Source organism: Ambystoma mexicanum, chromosome 12 (assembly GCF_040938575.1).
Source record: "Ambystoma mexicanum isolate Mex_15411 chromosome 12, UKY_AmexF1_1, whole genome shotgun sequence".
Taxonomy (NCBI): Eukaryota; Metazoa; Chordata; class Amphibia; order Caudata; family Ambystomatidae; genus Ambystoma; species Ambystoma mexicanum.
Window position 1 is genome coordinate 1,156,205,590 of NC_090936.1, and position 18,788 is coordinate 1,156,224,377.

Consider the following 18,788-nt stretch of genomic DNA (forward strand, 5'->3'; position numbering starts at 1 on the left):
TAAACAACATCCTCCTGGTGTTTCCTTTACACCTTCTCCCTCCCCTCAGTGCCTTCTCACACCCTCTCCGGGTGATTCCTTCCCACCTTCTCTCTCTCCTAAATGCCTTCACCAACATCCTCCTGGTGTTTCCTTCCCACCTCCTTCCTCTCCTCAATGCCTTCACCCACATCCTCCTGGTGTTTCCTTTCCACCTCCTTCCTCTCCTCAATGCCTTCTCACACCCTCTCTTGGTGATTCCTTCCCATCTCCTCTCTCTCCTGAATGCCTTAAACAACATCCTCCCGGTGTTTCCTTCCCATCTCCTTCCTCTCCTCAATGCCTTCTCACACCCTCTACTGGTATTTCCTTCATACCTCCTCTCTCTCCTAAATGCCTTAAACAACATCCTCCTGGTGTTTCCTTCCCACCTCCTTCTTCTCTTCAATGTCTTAAACAACATCCTCCTGGTGTTCCCTTCCCACCTCCTCCCTCCCCTCAAGGCCTTCTCACACCCTCTCCTGGTATTTCCTTGCCACCTCCCCTCTCCCCTAAATGCCTTCACCAACATCCTCCTTGTCTTTCCTTCCCACCTTCTTCCTCTCCTCAATGCCTTCTCACACCCTCTCCTGGTATTTCCTTCCCACCTCCTTTCTCTCCTAAATGCCTTCACCAACATCCTCCTGGTGTTTCCTTCCCACCTCCTTCCTCTCCTCAATGCCTTCACCCACATCCTCCTGGTGTTTCCTTCCCACCTCCTTCCTCTCCTCAATGCCTTCTCACACCCTCTCTTGGTGATTCCTTCCCACCTCCTCTCTCTCCTGAATGCCTTAAACAACATCCTCCTGGTGTTTCCTTCCCACCTCCTTCCTCTCCTCAATGCCTTAAACAACATCCTCCTGGTGGTTTCTTCCCACCTCCTCTCTCTCCTCAATGTCTTAAACAACATCCTCCTGGTGTTTCCTTCCCACCTCCTTCCTCTCCTCAATGCCTTCTCACACCCTCTCCTGGTATTTCTTTCCCACCTCCTCTCTCTCCTAAATGCCTTCACCAACATCCATCTGGTGTTTCCTTCCCACCTCCTTCCTCTCCTCAATGCCTTAAACAATATCCTCCTGGTGTTTCCTTCCCACCCCCTCCTCAATGTCTTAAACAACATCCTCCTGGTGTTTCCTTCCCACCTCCTCCCTCCCCTCAATACCTTCTCACACCCTCTCTTGGTGATTCCTTCCCACCTCCTCTCTCTCCTGAATGCCTTAAACAACATCCTCCTGGTGTTTCCTTCCCACCTCCTTCCTCTCCTCAATGCCTTAAACAACATCCTCCTGTTTTTTCCTTCCCACCCCCTCTCTCTCCCTAATGTCTTAAACAACATCCTCCATGTGTTTCCTTCCCACCTCCTTCCTCTCCTACATGCCTTCTCCCACCCTGCCCTGGTATTTACTTCCCACCTCCTCTCTCTCCTAAATGCCTTAACCAACATCCTCCTGGTGTTTCCTTCCCACCTCCTTCCTCTCCTTAATGCTTTCTCACACCCTCTCCTGGTATTTCCTTCCTACCTTCTCTCTCTCCTAAATGCCTTCACCAGCATCCTGCTGGTGTTTCCTTTACACCTCCTCCCTCCCCTCAATGCCTTCTCACACTCTCTGCTGGTATTTCCTTCCCACCTCCTCTCTCTCCTAAATGCTTTCAACAACATCCTCCTGGTGTTTCCTTCCCACCTCCTTCCTCTCCTCAATGCCTTCTCACACCCTCTCCTGGTATTTCCTTCCCACCTCCTCTCTCCCCTAAATGCCTTCACGAACATCCTCCTGATGTTTCCTTCCCATCTCCTTCCTCTCATCAATGCCTTCTCACACCCTCTCCTGGTATTTCCTTCATACCTCCTCTCTCTCCTAAATGCCTTAAACAACATCCTCCTGGTGTTTCCTTCCTGCCTCCTTCCTCTCCTCAATGTCTTAAACAACATCCTCCTGGTGTTTCCTTCCCACCTCCTTCCTCTCCTCAATGCCTTCTCACACCCTCTCCTGGTATTTCCTTCCCACCTCCTCTCTCTCCTAAATGCCTTCACCAACATCCTCCTGGAGTTTCCTTCCAACCTCCTTCCTCTCCTCAGTGCCTTCTCACACCCTCTCCTGGTATTTCCTTCCCACCTCCTCTCTCTCCTAAATGCCTTCACCAACATCCTCCTTGTGTTTCCTTTAACCCTTCCCCCCTCAAAGCCGTCTCACACCCTCTCTTGGTGATTCCTTCCCACCTCCTCTCTCTCCTGAATGCCTTAAACAACATCCTCCTGGTGTTTCCTTTACACCTCCTCCGTCCCCTCAATGCCTTCTCACATCCTCTCCTGGTATTTCCTTGCCACCTCCTCTCTCTCCTAAATGCCTTCACCAACATCCCCCTGGTGTTTCCTTCCCATCTCCTTCCTCTCCTCAATGTCTTAAACAACATACTCCTGGTGTTTCCTTCCCACCTTCCTCCTCTCCTCAATGCCTTCTCACACCCTCTCCTGGTATTTCCTTCCCATCTCCTCTCTAACCTAAATGCCTTCACCAACATCCTCCCAGTGTTTCCTTCCCATTTCCTTCCTCTCCTCAATGCCTTCTCACACCCTCTCCTGGTATTTCCTTCATACCTCCCCTCTCTCCTAAATGTCTTAAACAACATCCTCCCGGTGTTTCCTTCCCACCTCCTTCCTCTCCTCAATGCCTTCTCACACCCTCTCCTGGTATTTCCTTCCCACCTCCTCTCTCTCCAAAATGCCTTCACCAACATCCTACTGTGGTTTCCTTTACACCCTTCCTCCCGTCAATGCCTTCTCACACCCTCTCTTGGTGATTCCTTCCCACCTACTCTCTCTCCTGAATGCCTTAAACAACATCCTCCTGGTGTTTCCTTTACACCTCCTCCCTCCCCTAAATGCCTTCTCACACCCTCTCCTGGTATTTCCTTGCCACCTCCTCTCTCCCCTCAAGGCCTTCTCACACCCTCTCCTGGTATTTCCTTGCCACCTCCTCTCTCCCCTAAACCTTAAACAACATCCTCCTGGTGTTTTCTTCCCACCTCCTCCCTCCCCTCAAGGCCTTCTCACACCCCCTCCTGGTATTTCCTTGCCACCTCCTCTCTCCCCTAAATGCCTTCGCCAACATCCTCCTGGTCTTTCCTTCCCACCTTCTTCCTCTCCTCAATGCCTTCTCACACCCTCTCCTGGTATTTCCTTCCCACCTCCTTTCTCTCCTAAATGCCTTCACCAACATCCTCCTGGTGTTTCCTTCCCACCTCCTCTCTCTCCCCAAAGCCTTAAACAACATCCTCCTGGTGTTTCCTTTACACCTTCTCCCTCCCCTCAGTGCCTTCTCACACCCTCTCCGGGTGATTCCTTCCCACCTTCTCTCTCTCCTAAATGCCTTCACCAACATCCTCCTGGTGTTTCCTTCCCACCTCCTTCCTCTCCTCAATGCCTTCACCCACATCCTCCTGGTGTTTCCTTCCCACCTCCTTCCTCTCCTCAATGCCTTCTCACACCCTCTCTTGGTGATTCCTTCCCATCTCCTCTCTCTCCTGAATGCCTTAAACAACATCCTCCTGGTGTTTCCTTCCCACCTCCTTCCTCTCCTCAATGCCTTAAACAACATCCTCCTGGTGTATCCTTCCCACCTCCTCTCTCTCCTCAATGTCTTAAACAACATTCTCCTGGTGTTTCCTTCGCGCCTCCTTCCTCTCCTCAATGCTTTCTCACACCCTCTCCTGGTATTTCCTTCCTACCTCCCCTCTCTCCTAAATGCCTTCACCAGCATCCTGCTGTTGTTTCCTTTACACCTCCTCCCTCCCCTCAATGCCTTCTCACACTCTCTCCTGGTATTTCCTTCCCACCTCCTCTCTCTCCTAAATGCTTTCAACAACATCCTCCTGGTGTTTCATTCCCACCTCCTTCCTCTCCTAAATGCCTTCTCACACCCTCTCCTGGTGTTTCCTTCCCACCTCCTCTCTCTCCTAAATGCCTTCACCAACATCCTTCTGGTGTTTCCTTCCCACCCCCTTCCTCTCCTCAATGCCTTAAACAACATCCTCCTGTTGTTTCCTTCCCACCTCTTCTCTCTCCACAATGTCTTAAACAACATCCTCCATGTGTTACCTTCCCACCTCCTTCCTCTCCTACATGCCTTCTCACATCCTGTCCTGGTATTTACTTCCCACCTCCTCTCTCTCCTAAATGCCTTAACCAACATCTTCCTGGTGTTTCCTTCCCACCTCCTTCCTCTCCTTAATTCTTTCTCACACCCTCTCCTGGTATTTCCTTCCTACCTCCTCTCTCTCCTAAATGCCTTCACCAGCATCCTGCTGGTGTTTCCTTTACACCTCCTCCCTCCCCTCAATGCCTTCTCACACTCTCTCCTGGTATTTCCTTCCCACCTCCTCTCTCTCCTAAATGCTTTCAACAACATCCTCCTGGTGTTTCCTTCCCACCTCCGTCCTCTCCTCAATGCCTTCTCACACCCTCTCCTGGTATTTCCTTCCCACCTCCTCTCTCCCCTAAATGCCTTCACGAACATCCTCCTGGTGTTTCCTTCCCATCTCCTTCCTCTCATCAATGCCTTCTCACACCCTCTCCTGGTATTTCCTTCATACCTCCTCTCTCTCCTAAATGCCTTAAACAACATCCTCCTGGTGTTTCCTTCCCGCCTCCTTCCTCTCCTCAATGTCTTAAACAACATCCTCCTGGTGTTTCCTTCCCACCTCCTTCCTCTCCTCAATGCCTTCTCACACGCTCTCCTGGTATTTCCTTCCCACTTCCTCTGTCCCCTAAATGCCTTCACGAACATCCTCCTGGTGTTTCCTTCCCATCTCCTTCCTCTCATCAATGCCTTCTCACACCCTCTCCTGGTATTTCCTTCATGCCTCCTCTCTCTCCTAAATGCCTTAAACAACATCCTCCTGGTGTTTCCTTCCCGCCTCCTTCCTCTCCTCAGTGTCTTAAACAACATCCTCCTGGTGTTTCCTTCCCACCTCCTTCCTCTCCTCAATGCCTTCTCACACCCTCTCCTGGTATTTCCTTGCCGCCTCCTCTCTCTCCTAAATGCCTTCACCAACATCCTCCTGGTGTTTCCTTCCCATCTCCTTCCTCTCCTCAATGTTTTAAACAACATACTCCTGGTGTTTCCTTCCCACCTCCTTCCTCTCCTCAATGTCTTCTCACACCCTCTCCTGGTATTTCCTTCCCACCTCCTCTCTCTCCTAAATTCCTTCACCAACATCCTCCCAGTGTTTCCTTCCCATTTCCTTCCTCTCCTCAATGCCGTCTCACACCCTCTCCTGGTATTTCTTTCATACCTCCTCTCTCTCCTAAATGCCTTAAACAACATCCTCCTGGTGTTTCCTTCCCACCTCCTTCTTCTCCTCAATGTCTTAAACAACATCCTCCTGGTGTTTCCTTCCCACCTCCCTCCTCTCCTCAATGCCTTCTCACACCCTCTCCTGGTATTTCCTTCCCACCTCCTCTCTCTCCTAAATGCCTTCACCAACATCCTGCTGGTGTTTCCTTTACACCCTTCCTCCCCTCAATGCCTTCTCACACCCTCTCATGGTGATTCCTTCCCACCTCCTCTCTCTCCTGAATGCCTTAAACAACATCCTCCTGGTGTTTCCTTTACACCTCCTCCCTCCCCTCAATGCCTTCTCACACCCTCTCCTGGTATTTCCTTGCCACCTCCTCTCTCTCCTAAATGCCTTCACCAACATCCTCCTGGTGTTTCCTTCCCACCTCCTTCCTCTCCTCAATGCCTTCTCACACCCTCTCCTGGTATTTCCTTCCCACCTCCTCTCTCTCCTAAATGCCTTCACCAACATCCTCCCAGTGTTTCCTTCCCATTTCCTTCCTCTCCTCAATGCCGTCTCACACCCTCTCCTGGTATTTACTTCATACCTCCTCTCTCTCCTAAATGCCTTAAACAACATCCTCCTGGTGTTTCCTTCCCACCTCCTTCTTCTCCTCAATGTCTTAAACAACATCCTCCTGGTGTTTCCTTCCCACCTCCCTCCTCTCCTCAATGCCTTCTCACACCCTCTCCTGGTATTTCCTTCCCACCTCCTCTCTCTCCTAAATGCCTTCACCAACATCCTGCTGGTGTTTCCTTTACACCCTTCCTCCCCTCAATGCCTTCTCACACCCTCTCATGGTGATTCCTTCCCACCTCCTCTCTCTCCTGAATGCCTTAAACAACATCCTCCTGGTGTTTCCTTTACACCTCCTCCCTCCCCTCAATGCCTTCTCACACCCTCTCCTGGTATTTCCTTGCCACCTCCTCTCTCTCCTAAATGCCTTCACCAACATCCTCCTGGTGTTTCCTTCCCACCTCCTTCCTCTCCTCAACGCCTTCTCACACCCTCTCCTGGTATTTCCTTCCCACCTCCTCTCTCCTAAATGCCTTCACCAACTTCCTCCTGGTGTATCCTTTACACCCCCTCCCTCCCCTCAATGCCTTCTCACACCCTCTCTTGGTGATTCCTTCCCACCTCCTCTCTCTCCTGAATGCCTTAAATAACATCTTCCTGGTGTTTCCTTCCCACCTCCTTCCTCTCCTCAATGCCTTCTCACACCCTCTCCTGGTATTTCCTTCCCACCTCCTCCCTCTCCTAAATGCCTTCACCAACATCCTCCTGGTGTTTCCTTCCCACCTCCTTCCTCTCCTCAATGTCTTCTCACACCCTCTCCTGGTATTTCCTTCCCACCTCCTCTCTCTCCTAAATGCCTTCACCAACATCCTCCTGGTGTTTCCTTACCACCTCCTCTCTCTCCCCAATGCCTTAAACAACATCCTCCTGGTGTTTCCTTCCCACCTCCTCTCTCTCCCCAATGCCTTAAACAACATCCTCCTGGTGTTTCCTTTACTCCTTCTCCCTCCCCTCAATGCCTTCTCACCCCCTCTCCGGGTGATTCCTTCCCACCTCCTCTCTCTCCTCAATGCCTTAAACAACATCCTCCTGGTGTTTCCTTTACACCTCCTCCCTCCCCTCCATGCCTTCGCACACTCTCTCTGGGTGATTCCTTCCCACCTCCTCTCTCTCCTCAGTGCCTTAAACAACATCCACCTGGTGTTTCCTTCCCACCTCCTTCCTCTCCTCATTGTCTTAAACAACATCCTCCTGGTGTTTCCTTCCCACCTCCTTCCTCTTCTCAATGCCTTCTCACACCCTCTCTTGGTATTTCCTTCCCACCTCCTCTCTCTCCTAAATGCCTTCACCAACCCTCCTGGTGTTTCCTTCCCACCTCCTTCCTCTCCTCAATGCCTTCTCACACCCTCTCCTGGTATTTCCTTCCCACCTCCTCTCTCTACTAAATTCCTTCACCAACATCCTCCTGGTGTTTCCTTCCCTCCTCCTTCCTCTCCTCAATGCCTTAAACAGTATCCTCCTGGTGTTTCCTTCCCACCCCCTCTCTCTCCTCAATGTCTTAAACAACATCCTCCTGGCGTTTCCTTCCCAACTCCTCCCTCCCCTCAATACCTTCTCACACCCTCACTTGGTGATTCCTTCCCACCTCCTCTCTCTCCTGAATGCCTTAAACAACATCCTCCTGGTGTTTCCTTCCCACCTCCTTCCTCTCCTCAATGCCTTAAACAACATCCTCCTGTTGTTTCCTTCCCACCTCCTCTCTCTCCCCAATGTCTTAAACAACATCCTCCATGTGTTTCCTTCCCACCTCCTTCCTCTCCTACATGCCTTCTCACACCCTCTCCTGGTATTTACTTCCCACCTCCTCTCTCTTCTAAATGCCTTCACCAACATCCTCCTGGTGTTTCCTTCCCACCTCCTTCCTCTCCTTACTGCTTTCTCACACCCTCTCCTGGTATTTCCTTCCTACCTCCTCTCTCTCCTAAATGCCTTCACCAGCATCCTGCTGGTGTTTCCTTTACACCTCCTCCCTCCCCTCAATGCCTTCTCACACTCTCTCCTGGTATATCCTTCCCACCTCCTCTCTCCCCTAAATGCCTTCACCAACATCCTCCTGGTGTTTCCTTCCCATCTCCTTCCTCTCATCAATGCCTTCTCACAGCCTCTCCTGGTATTTCCTTCATACCTCCTATCTCTCCTAAATGCCTTAAACAACATCCTCCTGGTGTTTCCTTCCCGCCTCCTTCCTCTCCTCAATGTCTTAAACAACATCCTCCTGGTGTTTCCTTCCCACCTCCTTCCTCTCCTCAATGCCTTCTCACACCCTCTCCTGGTATTTCCTTCCCACCTCCTCTCTCTCCTAAATGCCTTCACCAACATCCTCCTGGTGTTTCCTTCCGACCTCCTTCCTCTCCTCAATGCCTTCTCACACCCTCTCCTGGTATTTCCTTCCCACCTCCTCTCTCTCCTAAATGCCTTCACCAACATCCTCCTGGTGTTTCCTTTACACCCTTCCCCCCCTCAAAGCCTTCTCACACCCTCTCTTGGTGATTCCTTCCCACCTCCTCTCTCTCCTGAATGCCTTAAACAACATACTCCTGGTGTTTACTTCCCACCTCCTTCCTCTCCTCAATGCCTTCTCACACCCTCTCCTGGTATTTCCTTCCCACCTCCTCTCTCTCCTAAATGCCTTCACCAACATCCTCCCAGTGTTTCCTTCCCATTTCCTTCCTCTCCTCAATGCCGTCTCACACCCTCTCCTGGTATTTCATTCATTCCTCCTCTCTCTCCCAAATGCCTTAAACAACATCCTCCTGGTGTTTCCTTCCCACCTCCTTCTTCTCCTCAATGTCTTAAACAACATCCTCCTGGTGTTTCCTTCCCACCTCCCTCCTCTCCTCAATGCCTTCTCACACCCTCTCCTGGTATTTCCTTCCCACCTCCTCTCTCTCCTAAATGCCTTCACCAACATCCTGCTGGTGTTTCATTTACACCCTTCCTCCCCTCAATGCCTTCTCACACCCTCTCATGGTGATTCCTTCCCACCTCCTCCTTCTCCTAAATGCCTTCACCAACATCCTCCTGGTGTATCCTTTACACCCCCTCCCTCCCCTCAATGCCTTCCCACACCCTCTCTTGGTGATTCCTTCCCACCTCCTCTCTCTCCTGAATGCCTTAAATAACATCCTCCTGGTGTTTCCTTCCCACCTCCTTCCTCTCCTCAATGCCTTCTCACACTCTCTCCTGGTATTTCCTTCCCACATCCTCTCTCTCCTAAATGCCTTCACCAACATCCTCCTGGTATTTCCTTCCCACCTCCTTCCTCTCCTCAATACCTTCTCACACCCTCTCCTGGTATTTCCTTCCCATCTCCTCTCTCTCCTAAATGCCTTCACCTACATCCCCCTGGTGTTTCCTTCCCACCTCCTTCCTCTCCCCAATGCCTTCTCACACCCTCTCCTGGTATTTCCTTCCTACCTTCTCTCTCTCCTAAATGCCTTCACCGGCATCCTGCTGGTGTTTCCTTTACACCTCCTCCCTCCCCTCAATGCCTTCTCACACCCTCTCCTGGTATTTCCTTTCCACCTCTTCTCTCTCCTAAATGCCTTCACCAACATCCTCCTGGTGTTTCCTTCCCACCTCCTTCCTCTCCTCAACGCCTTCTCACACCCTCTCCTGGTATTTCCTTCCCACCTCCTCTCTCTCCTAAATGCCTTCACCAACATCCTCCTGGTGTATCCTTTACACCCCCTCCCTCCCCTCAACGTCTTCTCACACCCTCTCTTGGTGATTCCTTCCCACCTCCTCTCTCTCCTGAATGCCTTAAATAACATCCTCCTGGTGTTTCCTTCCCACCTCCTTCCTCTCCTCAATGCCTTCTCACACCCTCTCCTGGTATTTCCTTCCCACCTCCTCTCTCTCCTAAATGCCTTCACCAACATCCTCCTGGTATTTCCTTCCCACCTCCTTCCTCTCCTCAATACCTTCTCACACCCTCTCCTGGTATTTCCTTCCCATCTCCTCTCTCTCCTAAATGCCTTCACCAACATCCTCCTGGTGTTTCCTTCCCACCTCCTTCCTCTCCTCAACGCCTTCTCACACCCTCTCCTGGTATTTCCTTCCCACCTCCTCTCTCTCCTAAATGCCTTCACCAACATCCTCCTGGTGTATCCTTTACACCCACTCCCTCCCCTCAATGCCTTCCCACACCCTCTCTTGGTGATTCCTTCCCACCTCCTCTCTCTCCTGAATGCCTTAAATAACATCCTACTGGTGTTTCCTTCCCACCTCCTTCCTCTCCTCAATGCCTTCTCACACTCTCTCCTGGTATTTCCTTCCCACCTCCTCTCTCTCCTAAATGCCTTCACCAACATCCTCCTGGTATTTCCTTCCCACCTCCTTCCTCTCCTCAATACCTTCTCACACCCTCTCCTGGTATTTCCTTCCCATCTCCTCTCTCTCCTAAATGCCTTCACCTACATCCTCCTGGTGTTTCCTTTCCACCTCCTTCCTCACCCCAATGCCTTCTCACACCCTCTCCTGGTATTTCCTTCGCACCTCCTCTCTCTCCTAAATCCCTTCACCAACATCCTCCTGGTGTTTCCTTCCCACCTCCTTCCTCTGCTCAATGTCTTAAACAACATCCTCCTGGGGTTTCCTTCCCACCTCCTTCCTCTTCTCAATGCCTTCTCACACCCTCTCCGGGTGATTCCTTCCCACCTTCTCTCTCTCCTAAATGCCTTCACCAACATCCTCCTGGTGTTTCCTTCCCACCTTCTTCCTCTCCTCAATGCCTTCACCAAAATCCTCCTGGTGTTTCCTTCCCACCTCCTTCCTCTCCTCAATGCCTTCTCACACCCTCTCTTGGTGATTCCTTCCCCCCTCCTCTCTCTCCTGAATGCCTTAAACACATCCTCCGGGTGTTTCCTTCCCGCCTCCTCTCTCTCCTCAATGTCTTAGACAACATCCTCCTGGTGTTTACTTCCCACCTCCTTCCTCTCCTCAATGCCTTCTCCCACCCTCTCCTGGTATTTCCTTCCCACCTCCTCTCTCTCCTAAATGCCTTCACCAACATCCTCCTGGTGTTTCATTCCCACCTCCTTCCTCTCCTCAATGCCTTCTCACACCCTCTCCTGGTATTTCCTTCCCACCTCCTCTCTCTCCTAAATGCCTTCACCAACATCCTGCTGGTGTTTCATTTACACCCTTCCTCCCCTCAATGCCTTCTCACACCCTCTCATGGTGATTCCTTCCCACCTCCTCTCTCTCCTGAATGCCTTAAACAACATCCTCATGGTGTTTCCTTTACACCTCCTCCCTCCCCTCAATGCCTTCTCACACCCTCTCCTGGTATTTCCTTGCCACCTCCTCTCTCTCCTAAATGCCTTCACCAACATCCTCCTGGTGTTTCCTTCCCACCTCCTTCCTCTCCTCAACGCCTTCTCACACCCTCTCCTGGTATTTCCTTCCCACCTCCTCTCTCCTAAATGCCTTCACCAACATCCTCCTGGTGTATCCTTTACACCCCCTCCCTCCCCTCAATGCCTTCTCACACCCTCTCTTGGTGATTCCTTCTCACCTCCTCTCTCTCCTGAATGCCTTAAATAACATCCTCCTGGTGTTTCCTTCCCACCTCCTTCCTCTCCTCAATGCCTTCTCACACCCTCTCCTGGTATTTCCTTCCCACCTCCTCTCTCTCCTAAATGCCTTCACCAACATCCTCCTGGTATTTCCTTCCCACCTCCTTCCTCTCCTCAATACCTTCTCACACCCTCTCCTGGTATTTCCTTCCCATCTCCTCTCTCTCCTAAATGCCTTCACCAACATCCTCCTGGTGTTTCCTTCCCACCTCCTTCCTCTCCTCAACGTCTTCTCACACCCTCTCCTGGTATTTCCTTCCCACCTCCTCCTTCTCCTAAATGCCTTCACCAACATCCTCCTGGTGTATCCTTTACACCCCCTCCCTCCCCTCAATGCCTTCCCACACCCTCTCTTGGTGATTCCTTCCCACCTCCTCTCTCTCCTGAATGCCTTAAATAACATCCTCCTGGTGTTTCCTTCCCACCTCCTTCCTCTCCTCAATGCCTTCTCACACTCTCTCCTGGTATTTCCTTCCCACATCCTCTCTCTCCTAAATGCCTTCACCAACATCCTCCTGGTATTTCCTTCCCACCTCCTTCCTCTCCTCAATACCTTCTCACACCCTCTCCTGGTATTTCCTTCCCATCTCCTCTCTCTCCTAAATGCCTTCACCTACATCCCCCTGGTGTTTCCTTCCCACCTCCTTCCTCTCCCCAATGCCTTCTCACACCCTCTCCTGGTATTTCCTTCCTACCTTCTCTCTCTCCTAAATGCCTTCACCGGCATCCTGCTGGTGTTTCCTTTACACCTCCTCCCTCCCCTCAATGCCTTCTCACACCCTCTCCTGGTATTTCCTTTCCACCTCTTCTCTCTCCTAAATGCCTTCACCAACATCCTCCTGGTGTTTCCTTCCCACCTCCTTCCTCTCCTCAACGCCTTCTCACACCCTCTCCTGGTATTTCCTTCCCACCTCCTCTCTCTCCTAAATGCCTTCACCAACATCCTCCTGGTGTATCCTTTACACCCCCTCCCTCCCCTCAACGTCTTCTCACACCCTCTCTTGGTGATTCCTTCCCACCTCCTCTCTCTCCTGAATGCCTTAAATAACATCCTCCTGGTGTTTCCTTCCCACCTCCTTCCTCTCCTCAATGCCTTCTCACACCCTCTCCTGGTATTTCCTTCCCACCTCCTCTCTCTCCTAAATGCCTTCACCAACATCCTCCTGGTATTTCCTTCCCACCTCCTTCCTCTCCTCAATACCTTCTCACACCCTCTCCTGGTATTTCCTTCCCATCTCCTCTCTCTCCTAAATGCCTTCACCAACATCCTCCTGGTGTTTCCTTCCCACCTCCTTCCTCTCCTCAACGCCTTCTCACACCCTCTCCTGGTATTTCCTTCCCACCTCCTCTCTCTCCTAAATGCCTTCACCAACATCCTCCTGGTGTATCCTTTACACCCCCTCCCTCCCCTCAATGCCTTCCCACACCCTCTCTTGGTGATTCCTTCCCACCTCCTCTCTCTCCTGAATGCCTTAAATAACATCCTACTGGTGTTTCCTTCCCACCTCCTTCCTCTCCTCAATGCCTTCTCACACTCTCTCCTGGTATTTCCTTCCCACCTCCTCTCTCTCCTAAATGCCTTCACCAACATCCTCCTGGTATTTCCTTCCCACCTCCTTCCTCTCCTCAATACCTTCTCACACCCTCTCCTGGTATTTCCTTCCCATCTCCTCTCTCTCCTAAATGCCTTCAGCTACATCCTCCTGGTGTTTCCTTTCCACCTCCTTCCTCACCCCAATGCCTTCTCACACCCTCTCCTGGTATTTCCTTCGCACCTCCTCTCTCTCCTAAATCCCTTCACCAACATCCTCCTGGTGTTTCCTTCCCACCTCCTTCCTCTGCTCAATGTCTTAAACAACATCCTCCTGGGGTTTCCTTCCCACCTCCTTCCTCTTCTCAATGCCTTCTCACACCCTCTCCGGGTGATTCCTTCCCACCTTCTCTCTCTCCTAAATGCCTTCACCAACATCCTCCTGGTGTTTCCTTCCCACCTTCTTCCTCTCCTCAATGCCTTCACCAAAATCCTCCTGGTGTTTCCTTCCCACCTCCTTCCTCTCCTCAATGCCTTCTCACACCCTCTCTTGGTGATTCCTTCCCCCCTCCTCTCTCTCCTGAATGCCTTAAACACATCCTCCGGGTGTTTCCTTCCCGCCTCCTCTCTCTCCTCAATGTCTTAGACAACATCCTCCTGGTGTTTACTTCCCACCTCCTTCCTCTCCTCAATGCCTTCTCACACCCTCTCCTGGTATTTCCTTCCCACCTCCTCTCTCTCCTAAATGCCTTCACCAACATCCTCCTGGTGTTTCATTCCCACCTCCTTCCTCTCCTCAATGCCTTCTCACACCCTCTCCTGGTATTTCCTTCCCACCTCCTCTCTCTCCTAAATGCCTTCACCAACATCCTGCTGGTGTTTCATTTACACCCTTCCTCCCCTCAATGCCTTCTCACACCCTCTCATGGTGATTCCTTCCCACCTCCTCTCTCTCCTGAATGCCTTAAACAACATCCTCATGGTGTTTCCTTTACACCTCCTCCCTCCCCTCAATGCCTTCTCACACCCTCTCCTGGTATTTCCTTGCCACCTCCTCTCTCTCCTAAATGCCTTCACCAACATCCTCCTGGTGTTTCCTTCCCACCTCCTTCCTCTCCTCAACGCCTTCTCACACCCTCTCCTGGTATTTCCTTCCCACCTCCTCTCTCCTAAATGCCTTCACCAACATCCTCCTGGTGTATCCTTTACACCCCCTCCCTCCCCTCAATGCCTTCTCACACCCTCTCTTGGTGATTCCTTCTCACCTCCTCTCTCTCCTGAATGCCTTAAATAACATCCTCCTGGTGTTTCCTTCCCACCTCCTTCCTCTCCTCAATGCCTTCTCACACCCTCTCCTGGTATTTCCTTCCCACCTCCTCTCTCTCCTAAATGCCTTCACCAACATCCTCCTGGTATTTCCTTCCCACCTCCTTCCTCTCCTCAATACCTTCTCACACCCTCTCCTGGTATTTCCTTCCCATCTCCTCTCTCTCCTAAATGCCTTCACCAACATCCTCCTGGTGTTTCCTTCCCACCTCCTTCCTCTCCTCAACGTCTTCTCACACCCTCTCCTGGTATTTCCTTCCCACCTCCTCCTTCTCCTAAATGCCTTCACCAACATCCTCCTGGTGTATCCTTTACACCCCCTCCCTCCCCTCAATGCCTTCCCACACCCTCTCTTGGTGATTCCTTCCCACCTCCTCTCTCTCCTGAATGCCTTAAATAACATCCTCCTGGTGTTTCCTTCCCACCTCCTTCCTCTCCTCAATGCCTTCTCACACTCTCTCCTGGTATTTCCTTCCCACATCCTCTCTCTCCTAAATGCCTTCACCAACATCCTCCTGGTATTTCCTTCCCACCTCCTTCCTCTCCTCAATACCTTCTCACACCCTCTCCTGGTATTTCCTTCCCATCTCCTCTCTCTCCTAAATGCCTTCACCTACAACCCCCTGGTGTTTCCTTCCCACCTCCTTCCTCTCCCCAATGCCTTCTCACACCCTCTCCTGGTATTTCCTTCCTACCTTCTCTCTCTCCTAAATGCCTTCACCGGCATCCTGCTGGTGTTTCCTTTACACCTCCTCCCTCCCCTCAATGCCTTCTCACACCCTCTCCTGGTATTTCCTTTCCACCTCTTCTCTCTCCTAAATGCCTTCACCAACATCCTCCTGGTGTTTCCTTCCCACCTCCTTCCTCTCCTCAACGCCTTCTCACACCCTCTCCTGGTATTTCCTTCCCACCTCCTCTCTCTCCTAAATGCCTTCACCAACATCCTCCTGGTGTATCCTTTACACCCCCTCCCTCCCCTCAACGTCTTCTCACACCCTCTCTTGGTGATTCCTTCCCACCTCCTCTCTCTCCTGAATGCCTTAAATAACATCCTCCTGGTGTTTCCTTCCCACCTCCTTCCTCTCCTCAATGCCTTCTCACACCCTCTCCTGGTATTTCCTTCCCACCTCCTCTCTCTCCTAAATGCCTTCACCAACATCCTCCTGGTATTTCCTTCCCACCTCCTTCCTCTCCTCAATACCTTCTCACACCCTCTCCTGGTATTTCCTTCCCATCTCCTCTCTCTCCTAAATGCCTTCACCAACATCCTCCTGGTGTTTCCTTCCCACCTCCTTCCTCTCCTCAACGCCTTCTCACACCCTCTCCTGGTATTTCCTTCCCACCTCCTCTCTCTCCTAAATGCCTTCACCAACATCCTCCTGGTGTATCCTTTACACCCCCTCCCTCCCCTCAATGCCTTCCCACACCCTCTCTTGGTGATTCCTTCCCACCTCCTCTCTCTCCTGAATGCCTTAAATAACATCCTACTGGTGTTTCCTTCCCACCTCCTTCCTCTCCTCAATGCCTTCTCACACTCTCTCCTGGTATTTCCTTCCCACCTCCTCTCTCTCCTAAATGCCTTCACCAACATCCTCCTGGTATTTCCTTCCCACCTCCTTCCTCTCCTCAATACCTTCTCACACCCTCTCCTGGTATTTCCTTCCCATCTCCTCTCTCTCCTAAATGCCTTCACCTACATCCTCCTGGTGTTTCCTTTCCACCTCCTTCCTCACCCCAATGCCTTCTCACACCCTCTCCTGGTATTTCCTTCGCACCTCCTCTCTCTCCTAAATCCCTTCACCAACATCCTCCTGGTGTTTCCTTCCCACCTCCTTCCTCTGCTCAATGTCTTAAACAACATCCTCCTGGGGTTTCCTTCCCACCTCCTTCCTCTTCTCAATGCCTTCTCACACCCTCTCCGGGTGATTCCTTCCCACCTTCTCTCTCTCCTAAATGCCTTCACCAACATCCTCCTGGTGTTTCCTTCCCACCTTCTTCCTCTCCTCAATGCCTTCACCAAAATCCTCCTGGTGTTTCCTTCCCACCTCCTTCCTCTCCTCAATGCCTTCTCACACCCTCTCTTGGTGATTCCTTCCCCCCTCCTCTCTCTCCTGAATGCCTTAAACACATCCTCCGGGTGTTTCCTTCCCGCCTCCTCTCTCTCCTCAATGTCTTAGACAACATCCTCCTGGTGTTTACTTCCCACCTCCTTCCTCTCCTCAATGCCTTCTCACACCCTCTCCTGGTATTTCCTTCCCACCTCCTCTCTCTCCTAAATGCCTTCACCAACATCCTCCTGGTGTTTCATTCCCACCTCCTTCCTCTCCTCAATGCCTTCTCACACCCTCTCCTGGTGTTTCCTTCCCATCTCCTCTTTCTCCCCAATGCCTTAAACAACATCCTCCTGGTGTTTCCTTTACACCTTCTCCCTCCCCTCAATGCCTTCTCACACCCTCTCCGGGTGACTCCTTCCCACCTTCTCTCTCTCCTAAATGCCTTCACCAACATCCTCCTGGTGTTTCCTTACCACCTCCTCTCTCTCCCCAATGCCTTAAACAACATCCTCCTGCTGTTTCCTTTACACCTCCTCCCTCCCCTCAATGCCTTCTCACACCCTCTCCGGGTGATTCCTTCCCACCTCCTCTCTCCTCAATGCCTTAACAACATCCTCCTGGTGTTTCCTTCCCACCTCCTTCCTCTTCTCAATGCCTTCTCACACCCTCTCCTGGTATTTCCTTCCCACCTTCTCTCTCTCCTAAATGCCTTCACCAACATACTCCTGGTGTTTCCTTACCACCTCCTCTCTCTCCCCAATGCCTAAACAACATCCTCCTGCTGTTTCCTTTACACTTCCTCCCTCCCCTCAATGCCTTCTCACACCCTCTCCGGGTGATTCCTTCCCACCTACTCTCTCTCCTTAGTGCCTTAAACAACATCCTCCTGGTGTTTCCTTCCCACCTCCTTCCTCTCCTCAATGTCTTAAACAACATCCTCCTTGGGTTTCCTTCCCATCTCCTTCCTCTTCTCAATGCCTTCTCACACCCTCTCCTGGTATTTCCTTTCCACCCCCTCTCTCTCCTAAATGCCTTCACCAACATCCTCCTGGTGTTTCCTTCCCACCGCCTTCCTCTCCTCAATACCTTCTCACACCCTCTCCTGGTATTTCCTTCCCATCTCCTCTCTCTCCTAAATGCCTTCACCAACATCCTCCTGGTGTTTCCTTCCCACCTCCTTCCTCTCCTCAACGCCTTCTCACACCCTCTCCTGGCATTTCCTTCCCACCTCCTCTCTCTCCTAAATGCCTTCACCAACATCCTCCTGGTGTATCCTTTACACCCCCTCACTCCCCTCAATGCCTTCCCACACCCTCTCTTGGTGATTCCTTCCCACCTCCTCTCTCTCCTGAATGCCTTAAATAACATCCTACTGGTGTTTCCTTCCCACCTCCTTCCTCTCCTCAATGCCTTCTCACACTCTCTCCTGGTATTTCCTTCCCACCTCCTCTCTCTCCTAAATGCCTTCACCAACATCCTCCTGGTATTTCCTTCCCACCTCCTTCCTCTCCTCAATACCTTCTCACACCCTCTCCTGGTATTTCCTTCCCATCTCCTCTCTCTCCTAAATGCCTTCACCTACATCCTCCTGGTGTTTCCTTTCCACCTCCTTCCTCTCCCCAATGCCTTCTCACACCCTCTCCTGGTATTTCCTTCGCACCTCCTCTCTCTCCTAAATCCCTTCACCAACATCCTCCTGGTGTTTCCTTCCCACCTCCTTCCTCTGCTCAATGTCTTAAACAACATCCTCCTGGGGTTTCCTTCCCACCTCCTTCCTCTTCTCAATGCCTTCTCACACCCTCTCCGGGTGATTCCTTCCCACCTTCTCTCTCTCCTAAATGCCTTCACCAACATCCTCCTGGTGTTTCCTTCCCACCTTCTTCCTCTCCTCAATGCCTTCACCAAAATCCTCCTGGTGTTTCCTTCCCACCTCCTTCCTCTCCTCAATGCCTTCTCACACCCTCTCTTGGTGATTCCTTCCCCCCTCCTCTCTCTCCTGAATGCCTTAAACACATCCTCCGGGTGTTTCCTTCCCGCCTCCTCTCTCTCCTCAATGTCTTAGACAACATCCTCCTGGTGTTTACTTCCCACCTCCTTCCTCTCCTCAATGCCTTCTCACACCCTCTCCTGGTATTTCCTTCCCACCTCCTCTCTCTCCTAAATGCCTTCACCAACATCCTCCTGGTGTTTCATTCCCACCTCCTTCCTCTCCTCAATGCCTTCTCACACCCTCTCCTGGTGTTTCCTTCCCATCTCCTCTTTCTCCCCAATGCCTTAAACAACATCCTCCTGGTGTTTCCTTTACACCTTCTCCCTCCCCTCATTGCCTTCTCACACCCTCTCCGGGTGACTCCTTCCCACCTTCTC